At 37.8% G+C, this 13,348-nt stretch overlaps 1 protein-coding gene across 5 annotated transcripts in view; it reads left to right on the forward strand.

Moving 5' to 3' along the window:
- The window catches only part of LOC135504085 (homeobox protein Hox-C5a-like), a 95,354-nt gene that overhangs the window by 20,433 nt on the left and 61,573 nt on the right, over positions 1-13,348 (forward strand). For 4 of the 5 annotated variants that reach the window (XR_010450063.1, XR_010450064.1, XR_010450066.1 and 1 more), the window contains exon 1: positions 8,098-8,624. The exons of the other annotated variant lie outside the window; for it this stretch is intronic. The gene's annotated coding sequence lies outside the window, so the exon portion shown is untranslated. Of the gene's footprint in view, positions 1-8,097; positions 8,625-13,348 lie in introns of those variants that run through there. 5 annotated transcript variants of the gene reach the window in all.

Here is a 13,348-nt window from a genome sequence, read left to right on the forward strand (position 1 = left end):
ACTTAGCTCCTATGTGGTTATCGTGCCCACCAACTTAAAATGTATAGGGGAAAGATTGGAGCGGCAGCAAGCCTTGAACCTTAACATTTGCCCTGTAGTCGCTGCCGGTTTATAAGCCTTTGTTCATGTCTATAAAAGTGCATGTGACATATAAACCAAATATACATTTTTATCAACTGGGTTGTTCAAGCCCTGCATGCTGATTGGCTGACAGCCATGGTATATCAGACCATGTACCATAGGCATGACAAAACATTTATTTTTACTGCTCTAATTACACTGGTAACCAGTTTGTAATAGCAATAAGGCACCTTGGGGGTTTGTGGTATATGGCCAATATAGCACAAAACACAAATAGGGCTGTATCCAGGCACTCCGTGTTGGGTCTTGCATAAGAGCAGCCCTTGGCCGTAGTATATTGGCCAGACACCACACCACCTTTGGCCATATTGCTTAAATATGCTGCAATGTTAGTAAACACGTTACCTAGCAGCCAACCTGCTTGCACCAATCCCTCGCAATTACAGTAAAATAATGTGAAATACAAACTCCTCCCCTCAATTTCATTCATTCCGATTATGGTAGCCTTGACTTTTTTTTACAGTATAATGCAGTCAATTGTATTGTATTGTAGTATGTGTCGTTACACAGTACTTGCTTTGATACCATGTATATATTACAGTAAGTGTAATATGAGGTGCCTGTAAGCTACTGTCAAAATCACAGTAACCCCATTTACAGTGTAGGCTACAGAGCAGACAAGGGCTGCCCAATCCTCTTACTGGAGATCTACCGTCCTGTGTGTTTTCAGTCCAACCCTAATTTAACACACCTGATTCTACTATTTAGCTGCTCAACAAGACCTTAACTAGCAGAATCAGATATGCTAAATTAGGGTTGGACTGAAAGCCTACAGGGCAGTAGATCTCCAGGAAGAGGGTTGGGCAGCCCTGGACTAGACAATACCCTCAAAACATTTTAAAGGAATGGCACACTGTTGATTATTATTGTGCCAATACCCATTAGACTACACTATAAAAAGTAACTGTCAAACTCATTACAGAAATGAGTAGTGGCAACTCAAACATCTCCAACAGTCAGTAGAACTCAAATCATAAAAGTCCTACTAATGTCAACTAGATGTCTTATCACTTAATGTTTTTGAGTAACAGTTCACAAATTTTAGGCTATTGAGTAAGTATAACTTCATTTATTTGTTTTCTGCTAATCTAAAGTGATTGAGATTTTACAAGTCATAATTATTTCATATTTTAAAGTAAATCTAATGTTTATTAAATAAGTTGCTCTTGCTTGATTCTATTATGTTTTGCATCTGTACTTAAATTAATAAAGTAAGAGTCAAACATTGATATTTGAGTAAAAAACACTTCTGTGTTGTGCTGATATAGAATTATTACGTATTTGCAAGTTATGAATATACTAGTGCTACGTGGTTAATGTATATATGTTTTTCTTTATGATACTTTCACACAATGTTGTATGCATGTTTAAAGAAAGAAATGCATATTTCTAAAATATTATTAAGCATATGTTATGCTACAAGTTGTAATTGATCATGATGAATAGATATCAAAACCGTCAGGCAAATTGATGTTGAATAATGAGACAAGTCATTCCCACCATCAACAAGGTGTGTACCACTCTTAATGATAGAGGCTAATGCAGCTTCCTGTAATGATTTCGTCCTCTCTCCAGTTACTGCTAGAGGAATGAGCACTGTGCTCAACAATGCCTGCTATAAAGTGGAATAAAATGACAAATGGTCAAATACATAAAACAATGTTAAACATTAAGACACGACCACTGAAAATAACTAATCAGAATTTAAAAGGAGAACCAAAACACTTCATTACTGAAGTATTGAACACTGAAATACTTTCAGTTCAGTGGAGGCTGCTGAGGGGAGGACAGCTCATAATAATAGCTGAAATGGAGTAAATGGAATGGCATCAAACACATGGAAACCATGTTTCATGTATTTAATACCATTCCACTGATTCCGTTCCAGCCATTACTATGAGCCCGTTCTCCCCAATTTAGGTGCAACCAACCTGCTGTGTTTGAGTTGGGTTTCTCAAATAATTCTTGGCAACAGGTTTTCACGACAATGGAAAATTGTTAGCAAAACAAATTACTTTTTACAGTGGAGCTCTGATGCAATATTGCCACTTAACTTGAAGTTGTACTCGTAGCCTGCATATTTCTCCGTAGTCCACTTTGACGGCCAGAAGCTTCTCAGAGTCACAGCCCCTTGACTTATTTCACAGTTTGTTGTGTTAAATCCGCATTAGGGCAATTATTTTGAGATACTAGCTCTATCGTTGACTGTGTCTCCAAGAGACCGATAGAACAATTCTCATTGTACATGATGATGGAAAACTATCGCTCAAAACATGTCGAGCCACAGAGTGTTTGTCCATTGGTAATATGAGTGATGGATTTCTAACTCTGTATGAAAGGATTTATTACACCTACTGGTAATTTCAATGTATATGTTGATAAAAGTGTTACTAGATGTAACTGCAGAGTCATTATATCAATAACTAATATGGTTCAGACTTCCCTGTTCACATTACACAGTGGAACAGGTCAAGTGTTTTAAGACATTTTTACAAATGAATTAAAAATGAAAAGCTGGGGCACCTATAGCTAGATGGGTAAAACCAATATACATACATGTATTTGCCTTTGAGCATGGTTATGTTATTAAATAAATGTTGGATGGTGTATCAATACATCCAGTCACTACAAAGATACATGCAGGCATCCTTCCTGACCCAGTTGCTGAAGAGGAAGGAAACCTCTCAGTGATTTCACCATGAGGCCAATGGTGACTTTAAAAACAATTACAGTTTAATGGCTGTGATAGGAGAAAACTGAGGATGGATCCACAACATTGTACTTACTCCATGATGGGGATCCCGAGTGGTGCAGCTGTCTAAGGCACTGCATCTTAGTGCTAGAGGCATTACTTACTACAGACCCTGGTTCAATTCCAGGCTGTGATTGGGAGTCCCATAGGGTGGTGCACAATTAGCCCAGCATCCTCTGGGGTTAGGGTTTGGTTGGGTAGGCTGTCATTGTAAATACAAATTTGTTCTTAACTGGCTTGCCTAGTTAAAAAAAGGTTAAAACAACAAACAGAAATAACAGAATGAAAAGAAGGAAGCCCTGTACAGAATAAATATATTTGAAAACATGCATCCGGTTCAAAATAAGGTGTATAGAGCTAAGCAGAGGAAGGAAAACCTGGTTCAATCTGCTTTCCAACAGACACTGGGAGACAAATTCACCTTTCAGCAGGACAATAACTGAAAACACAAGGTCAAAGAGACACCGGAGTTGCTTACCAAGACAACAATATGCATCACCTCAATAAAATTTGGATGTAAACATGTAAACAACAGTAGTCCAAAACAAAAATTATATTCAGACATTATCCCAAAATGCCATTCAAAATGCATCTTAAACATTCAAAACTGATACTTCACGATTTTGATAAATATATTTGAAAACATGCATCCGGTTTGAAATAAGGTTCGAAATAAGGTGCAAAATAAAAACTGCCAAATATTTGTGAAAGAAATTAACTTTATGTCCTGAATACAATGCGTTATGTTTAGGGCATATCCAACAACACATTACTGAGTACCACTCTTCATATTTTCAATCATGGTGGTGGCTGCATCATGTTGTGGGTATGCTTGTTGTCAGCAAGGACTACAGAGTTTTATTTAAGATAAAAAGAAATGGAATAGAGCTAAGCAGAGGAAGGAAAACCTGGTTCAATCTGCTTTCCAACAGACACTGGGAGACAAATTCACCTTTCAGCAGGACAATAACTGAAAACACAAGGTCAAAGAGACACCGGAGTTGCTTACCAAGACAACATTGAATGTTCTTGAGTGGCTTGCTTACAGTTTTTACTTAAATTGGTCTGAAAGTCTATGGCAAGGCTTGGAAATATCTGTCTAGCAATGATCAACAAACAACTTGACAGAGGTTGAAAATGTTAAAAAAATATGTGCAAATGTTGCACAATCCAGGTGTGCAAAGCTCTTAGAGACTTACCCAGAAAGACACAACTGTGATCGCTGACAACGGCGATTTTAACATGCAGTGACTCAAGATATATTAATGTTTATTTGTCATTATTATTATGTTTTTATTTTTTTATTTTTTACAAATGTTAGTATTTTTCTTCCACTTTGCAATGATTTAGTATTCTGTGAACATCCTTGACAAAACAAGACAAATCAATTTAATCCCACCTTGTAACACAACAAAATGTGGAAAAGTCAAGGGGTGTGAATACTTTCTGAATGCATCAAAAAAGGGTTCCACTATGTTTACAACCCTTTTATGGCTTTATAGAACCCTTTTTATGGTTCTTTATAGAACCTTTATGGATAATGCTTTCTCAATCTCAACGTTTCTTTGTTGAACCATGCTGGGTCTGGTTTAATAGCTATATTATATTGTTTAAATTCCATAGGTTCATTATTGTGTTTATTAACAAGCTGAATCAGGTGTGCTAGCTCTGGAACAGCTGGAGGTCCTTGAGGAGAGAACTAGGAACTACTGACTAGTCAACTGTTCCACATAGAACCATCACCCTTCCTAAAGAACCCTTGAGGAACCCTCATTTTTTGCGTGTAAGGTGACCAATATATTTGTATACATTCATACATAACTTAAAATAAAATAAAAACACTTAATGCACTCTGCACTTGACAGTATCACTGATTTATTGAGGTTAAATATTGGCCATAGCCTCAAAGCCTTCTTCAGAGCATTCATATACATAAACATTAAATACATTTATACATACATACCTCCACATGCATAAACATTCATTGAAGTTGCAGCAAACGTATCACCTCTCACCACCCTCAAAAGAGGTAAGGTTTACAGACTGCTCCTCACCATACTGTTAATCATAATTATGATGGCTGCAGGCTGATTTCCCAGAGACAGCAGTGACTTACTTTAGATTTATGTGTGAACACGTGTGGAACATTGGAATTTAGATGTTATCAATCATAACTTTTAAATATGGAGTTAAGACAAGCCCCAGTCTTCTGCATTTGGACCATTGAGTATGGTTCTATGAATACAGGGACTGAAGGTCCAACAGTGGAGAAGCAATGGTTCAGCCCATAGAATCAGAGAAAATAATAGTCCTTCTATATTGCTTCATCAGAGAAAGACATTCTTATTTTTTTCTGTTCCAATCCTCCCAAAGACAAACACACCGCACATTGGGAGGAGCACAGGGTCAGCTACAGTGTAGCATGCCAGGAGTTAGCTAGGGGTTACGTGTCTTGCTCAAGGGCACAAATGCAGCCAATTGTAGCTTGGTTCTGAAACTAGCAGCCCTCCAGTTGTGGGTTAGTCTCTTCTATTGCCTGGGCCGGGATTCGAACCTTTGGGATAACATAATTGTTTATGCATGGGTGAATGGATCATATAAAACTGCAGTGTTGGAGACAACAACATCAGAAGAAGTCTGTTTATTCTTGAGAGACTAGAGCTCCCACATCTTGAATAGAAATGTGTTTATGAACCAATCTGGTAATGTTATATTGTTATTTAGGAAACAAGTGTGTCATACCTTTGCTTTCTACTGTTTGATCAAATGTTCTCAGAGAAAGATAAAATCCCCGTAAAACAAGGCCTATTCCACAGGGATTAGTTTTGAGCCCGGGGTTGAGGCCCATTGCTATTCTGCACTCACTATTGGAGGACTTGAACTGTGTGCCACTGTACAGCTTTGGTAATGTATGGAGATGTATAGGAATCACCCTTATCAGAATGTGTTTGCCGTTTTCTTTTCATAACAGGAGTACTGCTATAAGATGTGTTTCGGGGCATCTCGAGCAACCTGGATATCTTGAACCATTTATTTATTTAACCTTTATTTAACTAGGCAAGTCAATTAAGAACAAATTCTTATTTACAATGAAGGCCTACATTTTATAACCAGTTACTACATGGAAATCAACCTCAATATACACCATCATAACTAGTCACATACTAAAAATAAATAGTGTTTAACTTAATTAATTGCAGCAATATGCATCACCTCAATAAAAATTGGATGTAAACATGTAAACATGTAAACAACAGTAGTAACATGTAAACAAAAATTATATTCAGACATTATCCCAAAATGCCATTCAAAATGCATCTTAAACATTCAAAACTGATACTTCACGATGTATTTTCTGTGTTGATATGTTTCTGTAAATCGAAAACAAAAGAAGAATGAGGAGGATAATATTTTAAATGCCTAAAGCCTATTTTCTAAAGCCTACTACTATAAGATATCTACTTAATAAGTTATTGCACAACTTGTTTTTCTCAACTAAAATAATGCTCTCGAATGAAACGGCTATTCAATAAAAATTCAGAAACTTACATGAATGCACATTGTAAAATCTAGTTCAAATCTTCTCGGTTGTCATTCCAAAAGTAGCACAAAAAATATAGGCCTATCACTGTTTTCACTTTTTTTCGTATCCTACTGATAAATGACTTGGAATTAGGTTAGGTTATTTCTTTTAAAACTATTATTGCCTGCTTGTAGCGTATTGAAAATACAGGAAGCTTCCGTGCAATGAACAATTATCCATAAGAATTGTCTGACAGTCGGGCTTTTGTGTGTATACTTTTAACAGATTCCCGTTTAGGTTTAGTCTACGTGCCATAAACTTTAATAGTGCTATAAATGGGGCTAGCTATATCCGGAACACGGTGTTTTTCTTTTTATGGTGTGCAATGTCGACTCATCCTGCGACATGGCACATGGCCTGCACAGAGAAGATGCAACTTGCCTTGGTGTATGTATATCATTTATTTATATCTTAATCATAGCTGTGTAATTTACAAAATTATCTATCTTTCTTTCTTATCTCACAGAGAGACTAATGATATAGCCTTTGTCTATGTTAAGCGACAAGACAAGATCTATTTGGAATGCCAAGAGGATGGAAAATATTGTAAGACTGAAAAAATGTAATCAAATATTGTAGGCGTATAGTATACCTACTGCGAAACAAATCAAACGTGTTTCTCTCCAATATCACCGCCTGCTCTTTTGAATTATCCAAGTAATGTACTCTTCCAACTGTAAATGCCATAAGGCCTGGGCTAGATCTTCACATTACCTCATTTTTATTCAGAACCTTTCTATTTTACAGTATCCCAAAAGAGGTCTGCCGACTGACTTGTTTTGCTCAAACGGGCCTAAATCCCGAGTTTCGTCTGATTTTCACATTTACACTTCACTGCAATCTTCTGTCGAACATTTTCAGCGAATAGACCGACATGTTTAAATTCACATGTGAAGCTTTTCCAATCTTCTATATGTTCTTGGACGGAAAGGCTAAATCAAGCTTTTGGGTGTGGGAAATATCTAACACTTAACCTATATGAAGTATTCATGAGAATAGGAAAAACGAAAGGATATCATTTTCACACGTTATAGTTCTGTGTCGTTTCTCTAAATTAGGAGTATTGTAGGCCTGTGCATATAGTAGCATATCTTTGAATCGAATGAAGATTGATGAATCAAATTAATTGAACCTGAGCATAAATCTTGAAGGTGTTGATTGAGGTGCATGGCCTCAAACTATATCTACTTACCTAATAGGCTGTGTGTGTGTGTGTGTGTGTGTGTGTGTGTGTGTGTGTGTGTGTGTGTGTGTGTGTGTGTGTGTGTGTGTGTGTGTGTGTGTGTGTGTGTGTGTGTGTGTGTGTGTGTGTGTGTGTGTGTGTGTGTGTGTGTGTGTGAAGCTTCCAATAGTTTATTCATTGCCAATGTTCACATTGGTGGATACATTGAGATATTGATATAAAGTAGCATATTGGGGAATACTCTCACATCATTGTTGCATTGCTTCCGTTTTGCTCTTTATTAAACCAGAAATATTAAGAAAATATTTAGGTCTATAGAACTTTATCCTCAAGAAGGAGAAAAATACTAGGATGTCCAATACATTCCTAGTTGTTTTGGGGATACATTTACAGCTGAGTAATCAACGTTTACGACTGAATCCATTCTGGGATTGGTTGCAGCGAGCCACGTGGCACACCCGCTCCGTGAACATGAACTTTATGCTGTTCTCTATTCCTCGGATCTCACGTTATATAAGCAGCTCTCCCAGCAGGGGCTTAGAAATTATATCGCCAATATATTATTTTCCTTCAGTATAGACTAAATATCAGTTCAGCTTTTGGATATGGAACGCATTTGGTCGAGGCATTCCCTTCCCGACGTGCTCCTGCCTCGCGGTTGGAAATGGCTTCACGACAGTCGCAGCCTTTACCAGCCCCTGTCTTCGGTAGCCTATCCTAGAGGAACAATAACCCAACGGTTGCACAAAGAGAGAAAGAGAAAGCAGCGGACAGTAAATTATGCTGGTTACCAAATTGTTCAATTTAGTTTTTGCTTTTCGATCCGTGGGCAGATTTGGAGACATTTGCCATGCGCGGTGTAGCGGCGTAGAGGTCCATTTGCCAGGATCATCGACATACCCTTCCACTGGACCAGTGATCCTGCGTCACGGTCACTACAAACAACTCGGAGAACGCAGATGCGGGTAAGATAGCGATTCCGTGATCCTTCCTCACTGGCTTGATATGAACCGTATCTGTTAGAAGGGGGCATTTGAGACGTTATGCCATTCAGGCTATATGGTATCAGATAAGTGAGGTGGAAAGACATTGTATATGAATGCTATTGATGTATATTTTGCGTATTCGTGACCTGACCTGCAGGCTACTGTAACCACAGTTGTTTCCCTATAGTAGGCAAGACTGCCTCCGCTTGTAAATTGATACTTCAGTAGTGCACTGTTCAGAAAATCAATGACGCACGGTCTAGATATAATCATATGTTATGCTAGAGTGTGGTTTGTTTTGTCGAAGATAGCTTGCCTTGGGTGGGTAAATATTGCGAGAGGATCCACTGGGGGGACCATGTTGTTTATGTATGGTATGTTAATTTGGGGCTTGAATCTTTCTTTGCCATTCTTCCAGATTATAGAGATGACATTGAACTGTGTTTTGGACACACACACAACACACACACACACACACACACACACACACACACACACACACACACACACACACACACACACACACACACACACACACACACACACACACACACACACACACACACACACACACACACACACACACACACACACACACACACACACGACTGTTGTTCACTGCTATTAACAGTGCCCCCTTGTGCCTACCGCTTCCACGGCGGGGGTGAGGGGTAGTGTAGGGGGAGTAGTGGGGTATTTGGTATTGGGGGGTATTTTATTAGGATCCCCATTAGCTGGGGTCTAAACAAAACATGGAACATGACATAATACGGAACATTAATAGACATGAATAGCTCAAGGACAGAACTACATCTGTTAGTCAGTCTGTAGGCTGGCTGTAACTTATATACCACAATAGTGTGGATATAACTTAATATAGAGCTGAAATATGTGCATACCAAAATGACTGAACCTGTCACCAGCATGCACGCAGCTTGGAATATCGTATGAAATATTTCAACCGTCCCCATTTTGAAATTATGTCTGTATTGGTGGGTTGTGAGACGGCCTATGACTAGAAAATAAACCTGTTCTTTTCTGATACAATAATAAAGCTGTACACAACAACAAGAATTCAATATTTAATTATATTAACTGAAGGAACACCAGCAACAGCAAACATGGTCAAAATCATAATAACAAAAATAACAATAAATCATTATCAAAATAATCGTCATGATCACATTCCCTATAAACAATCATATGCACACACATAGGGCAGAATCCTTGCTTAATATATCCACGCCTAACTAGCCTATACTGAGCTCCATAGGATATAAGCCTTTAACTGTGCATAATTGATTAAATATGGTAAACACTTGTACATGAATTTGCCCTAAATACACATGCATGCATGTGTAGTGATGGCAAAGCTACGTGATAAGAGGGGGGGGTTGTGTTACATATTGTGTCTTTTCTATTTATTTCTATAGCCTAAAGTAGAGCCATTATTGGGAAAAGATATTGTATTAGGCTAATTGAAACTAGAGCATGTTAATAGACATGGTCGCAGGTGCGTTTAATTCATACCTTTTTTCCCCCATGGTTTCCTTTGTGCTTGTCATGGGGGATACATTTTAGCTCTTCAGTGGGTTATCCTTGAGAGAGAGAGAGAGAGAGAGAGAGAGAGAGAGAGAGAGAGAGAGAGAGAGAGAGAGAGAGAGAAATATCCTTCAAATAAAAAATTCAGAACACAGAAGCCATATATTACTAACATGCGAACTCGCGTCCCCAACCCCTTGTAACTAACGTTACACTTCAAAATCTTACATCAACGATTGACCCAACTCACTTGTAAAAATTAAAAGAGTGTGTAATGTTCCAGATGTCAGTTTGCAGATATAGACTGGCTTTATTAATGCAGAAAACAGTGGTTTATTGTTTGTCTGTATTTGGCTGCAAAAAACCCAATGGATATCATACATTTGTATATTTAGAAAATATAGCAAACGCTTATGGGGTTATTTTTATTGGGGATTTGAAACTTATAATAGGGCCACGCGCTGTACAGTCAAAGGTTTTAATGTCTATTACACATTGTTATTGAATCAGCAATCAAAATAGAAGATATTTGCTAATTAACATGATTTACGATGTGTTTTAGTCACATTAAACAGCCTCATCTCTCATTAGCCTTGTGCATAACAGGCATAAAGCCTATACCCCACTGGGCTAAAACTGGTTAAATCAATGTTGTTTCCATGTCATTTCAACCCCCCCCCAAAAAAAAAATCTGTGATGACGTTGGGAAACTAATTGGATTTGGTAAGGGTATTTCGTATTTTTTGTCATCTAACTTTTAACCTAAATCCAATGAATTTGTGATTTTTTTGTTGTTGAAATTACGTTAGTTTACAACTCAACCAGATGTAAATCAAAAGTAGACGTTGAACTGACTTCTGTGCCCAGTGGGAAGCGAGTAGACATACTCTTTATACCCAATCTCCGCAATATTTTAACATTATCTCGTCAACGTTTGTTCAGTGCTAGCATTGAGTATTAACTCCTCATGTTACAGTAAGAGAAAGCGGATACAAAAGCATTGCTTCAGGCCCACATGATCAACACATATGTTCCTTTGTGCTTCAAATGGTTGAACATGGAAAACTGAACACTACTGTATGTAGCCTTGTCTATAACTCAACATAATTTTGATATTTTCTATTTTATTATGTTGTTACAGCTTAATATCAAATGTTGCAACAGTAGGCTATTACAACCAACAAGCTCCCAGTCTCACTGCAGTAATATACGTTATCGCACTTATGTCAAATTTCGAAGTTGCTCCAAAGTCAAATTTAGAATTGTTTTTGACACCCCGGGTTGCTCCTCCTGATTACAACTACAAGTGTGTGACACCATTATTAGGCCTAATTGGATTGTTCTGGCTTGTTTCCTCATTTACTACAACTACTAAGAATAATCATTCAAATAATTATATCGTTTTGAGTAAATTATTAGTATTATTATCGGCAGCAATAGTAGGCCTAGTAGATAATAGGGTAGTAAGCTACACGCATATAGGCTATAAAGTGCAACAGTGCAGATGTTCCTCTTCAAAGAAATACGGGCCAAACGGGCTCTTTCCTCTCTGCTTCAAAAGCACGTAATTTGTGGGCTGCCATAAACCACTTAGGCATAGGCATACAACTCATTCTCCCAGCTCACATCACTATACCGCATACCAACAGCTCTTGTGAATTATGCAATGGAACTACCACAAACTCCAGGGTATAAAAACAAAAATCATCGGAGTTGGTTTATAAACAATTATGTAAAATACTTCGGTCATATAGGGGTAAAATGTATAGAGCCTATAAAGGGTATAAAAAGTGAAATACCGATGTATTGAGTGCAGTCATATCATTGAGGTTCACACTCAGTCATCTCCTCAGTCACAGTTGACAACACATTGAAGTACGTGATGTTGATACATTGTGAGTATTGCTGATTTCGGTCGCGCGCTCGGCTGTATGGCTCTCATCATTTGCTAGACACCCAGACTTATGTAGCCCAAGCAGTAGTCCTATACAGTCTGCGACCATTTTGGCTTCGTTGAGCGCAGGAAGAGAATCCTAATTCTATTCACAGAATGGGGACACTGTTTATGCAGGCTCGTGAAATGCAAAACTTGCAAAACTTTAATAGAACATTTCATGGGAAGGATTTCGGCATATAGGTCTCATTTCGGAGTTATGGCGCACTTTCAACTGCCTTTCATTTCCTCACACATGTAATACTGTTTACAATTAGAGGTTTTTAAGATGAAATATTCCTTCTTGGTTTTCCTATTTTTTTTCTCCCTGTTTGCCAGTCTGCGGAGGTCACATATGGCCACTAATCAAGTGGGAAACATTTATTGCACCACAGACTTCCTCGTCTTTGTTCTGTCCTCGCTTTTATGGCCTGTTTAGGCCAGAACAGGAGCATAGACCTACATCTGCAAGTTAAAGATTCGTTTTGTTGTAGTCTGTATAGATATCCCCTCCTCAAATACATTTGTATACATTTGTAGTTTCAATACTGTGAAATCTCAATGTATTGTCAATACTATATATTATTACTATTGATTATTGAAAACAATTTGGAAATATCGGAAATGTTTAGCTAATATCGTTCGCTAATCAACGTTTTGTTATCGAATAGCTTGAAGGTTGTTTGAACAATCAAATTAATCAATCTGAATTGATTTACGTGCAGGTCTGTGTTGAAGCTGCAGGTGGAAAAGGCTTTGCAGTAGTCTATTGTTGAATGAACTTTGCCACACACGGAGAACAAAATACTTCAATGTGGAATATTGGTATCCTATCTGCAAGATCATAAAAGTTGTGTCGAGTTTGTACCTCATTTTATCCGGGTATTCATTCAATGATTAATGACTCTTGTTAATGATAAATGACTCAATTCCCTCAGTTATGCACGAGCTCATGTCATAGGCCTACATATAACACAATTATAAGTCTATTTTTGATTTGATTTGATTTATTAGGACCCCCATTAGCCGACACCAATGGCAACATCTGGTAGTGCTGAGGTCCGACACATAACGAAAAGAACATTACAAACCTAATACTTTACAATTTACATACATATGGTGTAGAGCTAAAGTACTGGGCTATTTCAAAATATACATCCTTGTTTAAGATATAGCCTACATCATGTCACCGATACTAAAATCATATAAATACCGTTCATTTATGTAA

Source organism: Oncorhynchus masou, chromosome 18 (genome assembly GCF_036934945.1).
Source record: "Oncorhynchus masou masou isolate Uvic2021 chromosome 18, UVic_Omas_1.1, whole genome shotgun sequence".
In the NCBI taxonomy this organism is placed as follows: domain Eukaryota; kingdom Metazoa; phylum Chordata; class Actinopteri; order Salmoniformes; family Salmonidae; genus Oncorhynchus; species Oncorhynchus masou.